General features: G+C 38.1%; 1 protein-coding gene across 5 annotated transcripts in view; it reads right to left on the bottom strand.

The window, feature by feature from the left end:
* vezf1b (vascular endothelial zinc finger 1b) overlaps positions 1–13,136 on the bottom strand; it is a 51,434-nt gene that overhangs the window by 37,903 nt on the left and 395 nt on the right. The gene's annotated exons all lie outside the window — the stretch shown is intronic.

Genomic DNA, 13,136 nt, shown 5'->3' with positions numbered 1-13,136 from the left:
GGGGAAAAAACTAAAGCCATACATGTGCCGTTGTACTGAAATAAAGGACACCAAACAAAAGTACTCAAAAACAGCCAAATTACACCCTTGACCCCAAAAGGCATCATTACATCAAAAGATATCGTGTATGAAGCACCTCTCCCATTTATATACCCACTTTTAATAAGAAAACTGGAACGTCATGGTATCAGGGATAGTTTTAAATTGGGTTAGAGTTTTTTTAAGAGACAGGAAGGAGTTTGTGAAATTAAATGGTTGTTGCTCCTTATGTATGGACACTGCTTGTGGTGTACCGCAGGGGTGAGTTTTAGGCCCCAAATTCTTTCACTTATACATTGGACACTTTACAAATGTCATTAAAGCGTTAAAAATGTTACTGTTTGCTGATGATATAAACACTTTCTGCTCTGGTGATTATCTGCAGCACTTATCGGATGAGATGACTAATGAAATAATTAAATTGACGCTTTGGCCTAATAAAAAAATTATATCTTTAAACTAGGGATGCACCGATACCGATACTGGTATCGGGTATCGGGGCCGATACTGTAAAATGTGTGCGTACTCGTAAAAGTTAACCGATACCATGAACCGATACTAATGTAGCCCGGATGGGAATTTGGGAGTGGATACTCATAATTCCCATGGACTTAAACGCCACGGTAACATAAGGTGTTCACAGTTGATGTTATGTGATGTAACTCTACCCTGAATGTAATTTGCCCTGTAATATGTCGCAAGGTAAATACAGGTAATTAGAGCAATCAAACTGTTATGTTAATCATAAAAATTATTATTTTATGGTATGTAACTCTGAAGGAGTTAAAATATTTTCAGAGTTCTCATTTTCTGGAGGCCTGTGAAGGTAGCATAAAACGGGACCTTGCATGGAGAGATGTACGAGGTTAGCTGAACCAAAGTGAGAGACTCGGCTAGTTTTACTGAGGTTAACCAGCACAAAAGAGTGTGTGACTAGAAAGCTGACCGTGTGAGAGCTTCACAACAGAGTGTGGGTGAAGTGACTTTTTGTTTCAATGGTCGCACCACCGTGCTGTGTTTCCAGCTACGACCGCCGAGGCTAAAGGCTAGCCGGACTGCTTGGCTTCGCCAAGGAGGCAGCCGCTATGGGCTGTCGGAGAGCTGGACAGTGACTCGCTAACGTGCTGTAGCAGAGACAGCATCGGGTCCGCAGGGAGTGGATTTAGTGTGGGACTGGTGCACGGCGACCTACCGATCAGCTGAACTGTAAGTCAGACTTTTGTGCTCTTACTGGGGAGAAGAGGATTTTTCTCCATCGTCCGGCGTGAGCAGCAAACAGGCCTGCAACAAGTGTGAATGTGAGTGTGTGGAGCCCATGTGTGAATATTGTGTGTTTAGTAGATTTATATAACGTGTTTTGGAGTGTATATTAGTGAGTCACTTACCAAAAGGTGATAACATAAGTTGGGTTGTTTAATATAATTTGAAAGGGAATTATTTCATTTATACAGTGTATTTCATTTGGTTAAGGAATTGGAATATCATTTGAGTTTAAAAAAGGGATGTGTTGTACAGTATTTGTCTATGCCCTTACGTTCAGTAAACGTTTCGTTTGTGTTAAAGAGTTGTCTGGGGTCGTTTCTTTACTACTAGTTAAGTTTAACTTCAGGGTTCGTACGCCTTTTTCAGGGTCAAATTCAAGCACTTTTTAAGCACTTTCAAGGTCCCTTTTCAAGCTTTTCCAGCACCCCTCCCCCGCCCGCCAAAAAAAGAAAGAAAGAAAAGAATGCATGTTTCAATTCGCATCACCTCAGTAAGACCATGTGAAAAGACACCTTTGCTCCCATTTTGTGAAAAATACCCCACATAAAAATACTGCAAAAGGAAATGGCCGCCTTATATACATAGTGTATAAACTCAAAATGCACATTTCACTTAAAAATTAAGATGTGAAAATGTGAAGAAATCAACTTGTTAGATATTCTTCTCCTGTTGAAAAAAACAACAAAAACACAAAACAGAAATAAGTCTTCTCATCAGATATTGATGCTTCTTTCCTGTGTGACAAAAAATAGATGTTTGTTTTTAAGTTAATTCCCAATAAAACTGTTTTATTGCTAACTACATTGCTGTCTGTATTATTGCTGAAGTCCTAAATGATCACCTTTAAAGTGTTTGTGCTAATAACATCATGTCAGACAGGCATGGAGAACAGCACTGACTGAGAGGCTTTGAACAGATCACATAGTTCAATTCAACATATAAGACTTTAAGAATGCACAAGCATCTACTTAAAATCTAATTTATCATCCGTGATATTATTATGTACAATTCCAATGTATTTTGTTCATCTCCCTTAAATAAACAGGCAGCCTTAAAGTATGAAATATTCATATACAAATACACATAAATGTGTGTACTGTCTGAGTGGCTGATAGTGTCCCACAGGCCTCAGTGTGAACTTGAAGACATTTATAATGTTTAAGGAGTTTAATGTGTAGGTGCTGACGATAAACACATTTTGAATGAAAGCCGGGAACTTTGGTAGCACAGAAACAAGTGGCTATTCTTTGTGACCATATGGATCGGTCCCTCATATTACCATTGTTTCACCCAAAGGCACCAAGTTAATACTTAAAAAGCTGCAGCAATACACACAAATATAAACAGTACTTGGTGACAACTTTGCTTTTAGCCTTTAACCCTCTGGTGTCCAGGGTATAATTGGTCGTTTTTGACTACTTTTGATTTGGCCTCTATATTTCACCTTTACCTTTAACTTTAACCTTTATTTCAGCACAATTTATCTAAATTCAGACATAATTTAAAATATGAGTAAAAGTGATATTTTTGACTGTAAAACCACAAGCATGTTTAAGGAATCATTTTCATAACTTGAAATGCAAATTGTACATTTTTTAAAAAATATGCACAAGTTTTGCAAACAAAGTTATATGGTACTATTTACCTAAAAAAAAAAATGCAGCCAAGGCTCAGACGTTTTTTACATAACCATTCAAAACTATTTACAGAACAATCAGGTGCTGTTCGTCAAATAAGAAGGCACACAAATTATTTATGCAACTCCAAAAAATAGTTTGTGTCCACTATAACACAGAGGAGAACAGCACAGGGATAAACCTGCAGGTTTGACGGCAGGTGTGTCACTCAGCGTTTACACTGCAATCTGCCTTTGGTGGCTTTTTTGCAGCAACTGTGACGTTCACTAGTAGAACTGACACACAAAACAAAAACTACACACTAACTACACAAGACAACAACGTGTTTGAGACTCCAAACACAGCAAACGTCACAAATCTCTCACGTATCAAAACTCTGTCTTTCGCTCACTCACTCTCTCTCTCTTTCACGGTCTCTCCTAAAACTTCCCCTCTTCCCAAACGACCAAATTGCACACGCTGCCATATCATTTTTGATTGGTCGACATGGTACATTTTTCCACCAATAGGGAAGGAGTGTTTTTCTTTTTCTTTTTTTTTTCACTCACAAGCAAAGCGTCTTTGCTAGCGCTCTCCATAGAAAACGCCGTTTTTTACCATTTCTTCCCGGAGTAAACGCCACTGTTTTATTAAAAACAAAAAACACCGGTTTTACGTGGCCTATCAACACAGTTTAAACACTGGTATATAGCTTGAAGTCTGCACGTTCGACCCAAGTTGAAATGGAGACTCTGGGTTGACCACAGAGGGTTAATCAGAAAGCCTTAAGTTGGCTAGTTATGTATCGGGCTAATGTTTAAAGCTTTCACTTGAGTAAATTAACTCATATTACTGCTAAGTAATGTTAGCTAAGTTCACAGCATATTCCGTAATAGCGCTGCCATACTGCATCACACTCAGTGCATTTCAATCATTCCTCCAGCGAGTTTGATAGCTAGCAAAATAATAACCATAATTTTAAAAAATTGCATGCGTAAGGTACACGTACTGGAAAATTATTTACTAGCACTCACCTATCATGCGACTGGAGAGCGCAAACTCTGCCACTGTCGCTTTCCATCATACACTCATTTAAACAGCAACCTACAGGTATGTTAGCGCACTCATCCCCGACTGTCCGAGGGAGGGCGGGACACACGTTGAAACAGACGCAAGGCAGCCCAGGCGGGAAATTTTGCTTTTACATTTTACGACTCATTTTATTTCTCTATCTGATAAGAAAACTATTTAATCAGATAGTTATTTGTGGTGAATGAAATACAGTTACATTTTCAAGCACTTTCAAGCACCACATCTGAAATTCAAGCACTTTCCCAACCTTGAAAAGACAACATTAAAATTCAAGCATTTTCAAGGATTTCAAGCACCCGTACGAACCCTGTAACTTGTGTGTGGTAGAAGTATCGGATTTTGTACTCGGTATCGGCAAGTACTCAGATCCAAGTATCGGTATCGGATCGGTTTGAAAAAATTGGTATCATTGCATCCCTACTTTAAACTTAAATGAAACTAAAACTAAATGTGTGTGTGCGGGTGTGTGGGCATGAACACGAGGCAGCCGCGACACCTCAAGTCACTACTGCGCAGTTTCTGGCTCCAAAAGTGCAACATGGCAGATTCCACAAGCAGGACATTTTGGCTTCATTTTTGTATAATGGAAAGAAGTGCAACTGGGTCGTCCATCTTTTCTACAGTCATTGGTACCTATTCACCACAGGTTTCAGGTTTTTCAATAAGGTCATAGTACCTGGTACGAGGTACTAAAATAGTACCTGCTTGGACGGGTGTTCCAAGCGATCTGAGCAGGTACTAAAATGTGATGTCATCAGACTGCATGCCACCAACTGGCTGGTCAATAGTGTCATCCATGAAAACTGACATTTTTGAAAACCGGCAACAAGGGAAATGACTACAAAAACTAATGCTGTGGTCGCTGAGCATGACAAAAAGCCAAAGACCAACGAGCAGGTAGATTCTTGCCTTTACGTCTACCCTTGTTGTAGCGTTTGTTTCGTTTTTTCGTTTCACCATGGCACTGGACTGCCGCTATCGAATATTTTAGTACCGATTAATCTACTGATTATTCCATCAATTAATCGGATAAGAAATACTTTTGTCTTATTAATGAGCAATAATAAATATTCAAAAGAGAAAAAAACAAAACAAAACAGGTCTCACAAAATAAACTCCCCATTGGTTTCCATTTTAAAAAATTGCAATGTTTTTTTGTTTTATCCATTATGTTTCATTTGTTTACAAACAAACAAACAAAAACCACTTGTAACACACTGTATTTACTCAAACAAAATTTATCTTTGCTCTGTCTTCTTAGAAGGCTTTATAGGTTTTTGTACATGAGCTTCTGTGCCTTAAAGTGTGTAAGTGAATAAGTGAATGAGTGAGTTTGTGTCTCTAAATCTTTAAAGGAAAATGTGGTGGCTGCAAGGAAGAGAACAACATTTTTTTTCTGGCACAACTTCACCTACTTCCAACATGCATGGAGAAGACAAAGATGTGATGACGTGAAGACTCAGCAAAAGTTAAAGTATTAGAGAATAATAAAAACAGGAAACAGAAAAAATCCAAGTAGACCAATCACATATAAATAAACAAGCTAACCAATTAGCATTTAACGAGGTAGTACAGGCTGATTGGTTAATTGGTTAAGCCCCAGCCCAAATAGGTTCTGGACTGAACCACTACAGATTAAAAAAGGGGGGGGAAATAAACAGAAACCACTTGATAGATACATGCTGTAGACTCAGAGAACTTGAAAACTATATTAGACAGAAAACATCTACCTCATATAACTTATCTTTGCCCTGAAACAGAAAGCACTGGCAGAACTTAACTAAAATTTAACCTTCTATAAAAAACTGAAATCTGACCCAACAAAGGAATATCTTAAGGAACTACAGCTGTTACTTGAACAGCGGTTTTCCTTGGTGAGATTTCTCTAAAGGAGAACACGTTTTTGTTCTTACTTTATGGCAGTGGTTCCCAAGCTTTTTTTGCCAGATCCCCCTTTGTTTTACAAGAAAAATGTTCGCACCTAGAACAGCCACCTGGCAGACCTATTATGTCTGGAATTGGAAGTTTAACTGAGAGAATATCAGATTTTTGTAGACTTTCACATTAAGAACTTTGTGCAAACTTTGAACCAGTTGCTATGTTACTGGAGTTTGTATAATTCTTAAATGGACACTTTGCAGGCTTTACCCTTAATTACAATACTAAAGAAATTAACTTCCATGACGTAAAAGTAACAAAAAAACGTGAAAGAGCAGATTATTTACGGATGAGAAGCAAAACAAGAGCCGCCAGGTGCTAAAAAACAAACCTTAGACTCAAACGTTAGAACAGGCTTTTCCTCGCAGCACGCTGTGTAATAAATACTCACAAAGAAAACGGCGGCCGTTACAGCCTATGTCTAAAAATGTATAGTTTCATGCATCTGTTAAAATACTCGACTCCAGCTACATGACGCGCAGCTGGAAACACTTCCCGCAAGTCAAGCTGCCCGAGATTCACATAATTTACAGAAAATGTTACATTTTTGTGATTTATATCGTTATCGGGACGATAGAATTCTTATATCGGGATATGAGATTTTGGTCATATCGCACAGCCCTATGTGGGGAATTCTTTTTCCCCCCCTTTTTTAATCTTGAGTGGTTCAGTCCACAACCTATGGCTGTGGCTTAACCAATTTACCAGTCAGCATGTACCACCTTATTAAATGCTAATTGTTGTACAGCCAAATCATTGCAGCTCTACATAGCACGTTCTGTTGAAAGTGGCAGTAAATACACTGGAGTTGAGCTGTGATGTCATCAAGTACACTGATGTTTGCCAATTATAGAATGATCACACTACCTTCTCCTGTGTGACTGTGACTCACAGTGTGAACTTGCGAGGTACGAACTAGCAAGTACACAAGTACAAACTTGCGCATTTGAGTATTGAGAAACGGCCTTGGTTTAAACTTCGGCAGGTTGTCATTAAACCTTTTCTACAACCAGATTAGGACCAAATGTTAAAAAAACCATACATTTTCTACCAAAAAGTTGATCAGTCCATCTGGACGTAGCATTTTCAGTGGGAGAAACGTTTCGTCACTCATCCAAGTGACTTCTTCAATGTGACCTGACTGCAGATTTCCCCAACCTTATAAAGAGTACATTTGCATGATGACTGAAACTAGCAACACCGACGAACAATGGGCTGTGCGGTCAGTTTCTTGATCATTAATATGCAAATTGTCATGACCATTGATAAACAACCACTGATCAAAGACCATTTGATCATTGATAAATGGCCATGGGTACCATTCACAGAGAGTTGTGGGGCCATCAATAACAGTATTGATTGCAACTAGTCGCGCACACCCCTAGTAAATGGTAAAATGATAAATGGCCTGTATTTGTATAGCGCTTTTACTTACTCCCTATGGACCCCAAAGCGTGGCCAAAAATATTTATCACGATATATATTTGAAAATTTGCAATAACGATATAACTGACGATATAATTGATGCGAGACAAAATACAAAATACAACTCCACAACTTTACTAGCGCAAAAAAACCATCAATTTATTTTCACTTAAACAAGCAGCTGTTTTTTATGTGCATTAAAGCTATATAAAAATTTAACAGCGCAAATGCAAATTCCTTGCTGAAAGTTTAACCAAAAGGCATTTCCAGTGGAAATGGGCTGACATATCCTGAGCATAATCATGTATAATATCCACTAAAGTTAAAAAGAGGTGTTTTGCAAGATTTAACTGAAGTGTGCCAAGCAAAAAAGTCAAATACGTATTTTTCGGACCATAAGGTGCACGGGATAATAAGGCACATTAAGCGAAACAAAACAGTCAGATAAGTCAAACTTTATTCAACTCATTCTTCTTGCTTAATCCACTTCTGTACCATTGATTCATTAATGCTGTATTCTATCACAGCTGCTCTATTCCCATGTTGTTGCAGTATATTAATGACTAACTTCATATTGTGGATAGATTTTCTCAGTTGTTCTCCTGACTTGAGTTTGGTCCATTTACAGCATCCTGCCATGCGATTGCATTTGTCCCTAACCATAAGGAACCCTCACGTTAACTTTTATCGAGTGGAAAAAAGTTAGCGTTCATCCTCCAGCCTATGCTAACATAGCCGTGTCGCTAGTGATCACGTAGCACATCATTATATACCAGCTAGCCCAACTTCAGTAACCTTACAAACATCACTGCTGTTTAGTTTTCTATCTTTATTTATGTTGGAAGTGATAACAGAGCTTTTAATTTTTTCAGAAATCTCTCAGTCAAAACATGGTATATCATGTTTAGGTAACTAGCGAAACTAGCGAGCTAACTTTTGCTAACTTCCTGCTATCTTCTAACTCCGTTAAATTTAATAAATTTTGTTTTTATGGATGCCTGGATGTTACACTTAATTGTTACACCTGGTAAAGCAGCAATGCTGATCATTTTATTACAGATGAAACAATTTAGACAGTTTTTAACTCTCAGTGATGGCCGCACTGTTCGTTTGACTTTGGGACCTGAAGTAGACGGAGTTTTGGACCCAGATTGCTCCGCAAGGCTCCTGACTATGGTAGCCGTAATGCTCAGACAATCCATCAAGCGGTGTGGCTTCGTAGCTTACATAAGTCGTACTAAAGCATTTTTTGGCAGATTTTTGAGCACCGTGTACCACATAAAAATGGGTTCGAGGTCAGTAAACACAACCAGAATTCATACATAAGGCACACTGGATTAAAAGGTGCACTGTCGATTTTTGAGAAAATTGAAGGCTTTTACGAGCACCTTATAGTCCGACAAATACGGTAGTAACGACGGCCTGCTTGCATGTTCTACAAAACAAATGTGCTTTGGTGGGTATCTGACGGACAAACACCAAACCAGTTTCACATCACTGAAGTTGCACCATTTTTACAAACCAATTCTGGTTTATCCGTTTCACTCAACGCTTTCCCCCTTCTCATTCTCCATTGCCGCCATGCTTTTTCAGCCATGTGCGTAGGAAAACAAAGGCACTGCGCATGTGCGTTTTACCCATATTCTATCGCAATATTTTATTTTCTTATCGTTGCGTAACATTGTACAGGTATTACCGTGAACGGTATAGTATGGTCCAGCCCTATAACTCATTCTTCTTGCTTCCTTCACTTCCGTACCATTGATTCATTAATCTTGAATTCTCTCGCAGCTGCTCTATTCCCATTTTCTAATGCATGACTGATAGAGTTTGAAATCCATTTCGTAAGCATGTCTCTTAAAAGGTGCCATTTTGGGGTCCTTCATACATACAATACGGTATTTATTATGAAGCATGGTACATATTACTCTGCGAGGCTCCTGACTACCATAGCTGTAATACTCGAGCAATCCATCAAGTGGTGCTGCTTCAAAACTTACCAAAGTCATACTAAAATATTTCGACAGATTTTTGAGTGCCATGTACCAAATAAAATCATAAAATCAGCGGTCAGTAAGCACAACCAGAATTCATACATAAGGCACACATTTGTATGAATTCTGTATTTTAAGTACACCTTATAGTCCAAAAAATACGGTACTGAATAAGTTCTTGTGCTTCAAGTGCTTCGCTGAGCTGAAATTTAAACTTAAAATATGATATGGGCATAATGTGTGTCTGTTGTTGACCACACAGAGACTTTCAGAGTTGCAGAGATTTTTTTTTTTTTACTCAAACGCCTGGACGCACTGGTGCTCCCAGCCATTTTTTTTTTTTTTTTTTTTTTTTACAAATAAGAAAGGAACCATAAACACTGACATTTCGACCCTGTGTAAAGTTTATAAAGCACAGATGTTTCGAAACACTGCCCCAAAGTGTGGTTCAAAACCCCACATTATGTGATTACAGCTAACTCAGATTTTGGTGCAATTCATCCCGGTTTCAACAGGTGGCTTACCAGCTGCTTTGTGGCTGTTTTTGACAATGTAGAGCAAAACCTGATGAAACTGCAACCTCACAGAAAGCCAACCCAGCCTGAAAGCAACTGGAAAACTAATATTTTTCCATACAAACATTTACATATGACAAATAGCCATTGATAGTTTTCTTATTCATTTTAAATTTCCATAAGCATTATCAGCCACACTCGATTAAACATCTTCCACACTGATTGCTGTGGCCTATGCTTAACCTACCTAATAGGGCTGCACGAAAATGACAACGATTTTTTAAAAAAAGAAAAAAAAAAAAGACGACGACGATTGTACCGCATTTTGATCCGGGACGTAATCTGCATGAAAACAAGCGCTCACTCTTCCTGCTCAACAAATGACAAGGGCGGGACCTTATACCACGTGATACAGAAGCTGTGCCGTGTGATGCTCAAATTGGCAGGGAGAAAACAACGGAGAACACGTCAGGGATGACGAGAAAGTGACAGGAGAAAATCCGTCCCGGTCAACCACCCAAACATCAATAACGGTAACCTTATACAGCGCTTCCCTATACACGTCGAACTCCCGCAGGCACAAAGAAATTACGGAGGCTATTACTTATCACCTGACCAAAGATATGGCTCCCATCAACACTGTGCAAAACGAGGGATTTAGGAAAATGATCAACACCCTAGACAAACGCTACACAGTGCCGTCCCGCAACTATTTTTCAAATGTTGCACTACCTGCTCTATACACGCAGTGTCAAGCAACGGTGGAGACGGAATTTCAAGCAGTACAACATTTTGCGGCAACCACAAAATGTGAGGCATTTATTGTTTTTATGTTTATTTATTGTTTTTATGTTCAGTCTCAACTGTTACGAAGTTGATGTGCAGTTAATAAGTGCAATAAATATTTATATTGGAAAAGAAAATCGTGAGAGAATCGTGATCTCAATTCTAAGCAAAAAAATCGTGATTCTCATTTTATGCAAAATCGTGCAGCCCTACTACCTAATAAAGTAGGCAACATTCAAATCCTCAAAACTTATCAAAATATAAATAAAAATTAGCAACCTTTTCTCAATATATTTTATTTTATAAACTGGTTTGTTGTGCAATGCACTGAATTAATTAACACAATGTAATATTGGCATTACATTATTTAACTATTTCGTGCCTGCATATTATGTGCTTATGTTTTTTATGTTGATGTGATTGATTTTGTTGTAGTGTGAACGACTGTCAGGTGACTTCTACTGCAACCCTGGTATAGTAAGTAGCCATGTTTAGAATTTTGCGATGCTCACCAAATATAATTTTCAATATGTGATCATAGCCACAATGGCCAGCAGGTCTCCCTGTCAAGATAGCTGTAGAACTGATTCAAAACCTTGGCACAATCCCAGCGTAATTGCTTTGACTATTTCACTGATTTACAAAGCCTCACTTTACCCATCATGACTATTTAGTACCACATTTGTATTAGCATTTTAGCAATTGCCATCGGTCCGCCAAATACCTCCTTTCCGAGCAACAACAAGTAGAGTAGACTGCTGGATAGTGTAGTGGTAAGACTAAACACCTATGGAGCGGGAATCGCAAGTTCAATTCCCGCCTGGTATCCAGTACCTGGCTAGACCAGGACCTTTACTTAAAACCAAGCCCTGTAATGGCACGGCTACCGCCGCAGCTCAGACAAAAGCATGTTGTACTCTGTATGATTGTGTATGTTACAAGCTGTTTTATCATGCTGCTCCAAAGATCTTTATACAAATCTTCTAAGCTAAACATTAAATATGAGGAAGAAGCTTGGAAATAAAGAAAAAAAAAATGCCGCCACTGTTACTGCAATGTATAGGTTAATGGTATGGTAAGAGTCCTATTTGACAAACTTTTGGCATGTCTACAAATCTTATATATATGCAGGTAAATACTGTCTTGGTGTTTATATTCAGATCTCAAGAAAAGACTAGAATAAATAAATATATAAATATTACATAGGCATGGATAGTTTTCAAAGACATTTACTAGATTATGATTTTTTGTAAACCAACACAATGCTTTAAAAATCTAACTACTGCTAATATGGCCAGGAGTTCAGACATAACCAACAGGAGGACCATAGTTGCTCTATCAAATGAAACAATCATAACAGAATTATTTAAAAGTCTTAAATATCTAATGACACAGAGCATAGGATGCAATTCTTACTCCACATCTCTTCAGAGAACTGCGCTAGACATGCTACATTAAGCTGTCCTAATTTTAAAATGCATATGTAATATTTATACATTATATATATTCTAAACAGCAAACATCTGTTTAATTTGGAACAGAAAATAAATAAATACATTAGAGCCAAGTTTCCAGTCATTCATGCTCAATTTATAGTTCTACAGTGAACCTATGTAGTCCACTCACCAGACCAATGAATCTGCCAGCACTTATAGCTGTGCAGGCTGCCTCAACTGCAAAATAGTCTGCAGTCCACACTATTACATATGAAGCGAGGTGCACATCAGGTTATGGTACAGGGTTTCTTAAAGTTTTGCAGTTAAGATGTACACAAAGTGTAGATTTAATACCAGTTGTTTAGAGAACATGAGACACTAAAAAATATAGTGTGTGTCAGTTATACTCAAACAGATACAAAGTTGACTGCGGACAGTAAAAATTAAGCAAAAATTAAATACCGACCTTCTATTACATAATATGGGATTATTTCATAAAAGTTCATTTATTCTGCATATAGACTATATACAATTTACAACCTCCTTTTCGTTTCTCAAAACAAGATTAAATGATCAAACAGCATGTGAACTTATTTACAAAACAAAGAACCAGATTACTTTAAACTTTATTTTTCTAGTTTTTAAGTCGTGGCTACTGATCATTGATAAGATAAAGGGTAAACTTTGGAGTCTTGAATGTGATTTAATCACTTCTCTTAGCGTGCTAAGTAGCCCTTTAGTTCTAGTGCTAGGGTTAGCTAACTTCTTGTTAACGGGGCCATTCAAGAGCTTAAGCTCCCCACCGCTTTCTTGCTTTGTTAACCCTCTGTACTATTGCAATAATAGCCACGGTGCACACGGGAAAAGTGTCTGGTTAGCAAATCCGTTAGCCTATTAGCTTAGCTTACCTATATACAATAGCAAAAGCTTTGCTTAAAGCTAATTTGCTAGCGCGCGCATCACCAACATCGGAGCTACAAATCAGCTTTACAGTCACATAATGTGACCATTAAGCTGTGAATGGTACAAACT

The sequence above is a fragment of the Oreochromis aureus genome, linkage group 14 (genome assembly GCF_013358895.1).
Source record: "Oreochromis aureus strain Israel breed Guangdong linkage group 14, ZZ_aureus, whole genome shotgun sequence".
NCBI classification, from domain to species: domain Eukaryota; kingdom Metazoa; phylum Chordata; class Actinopteri; order Cichliformes; family Cichlidae; genus Oreochromis; species Oreochromis aureus.
This window is presented reverse-complemented; position numbering and strand designations above follow the sequence as displayed.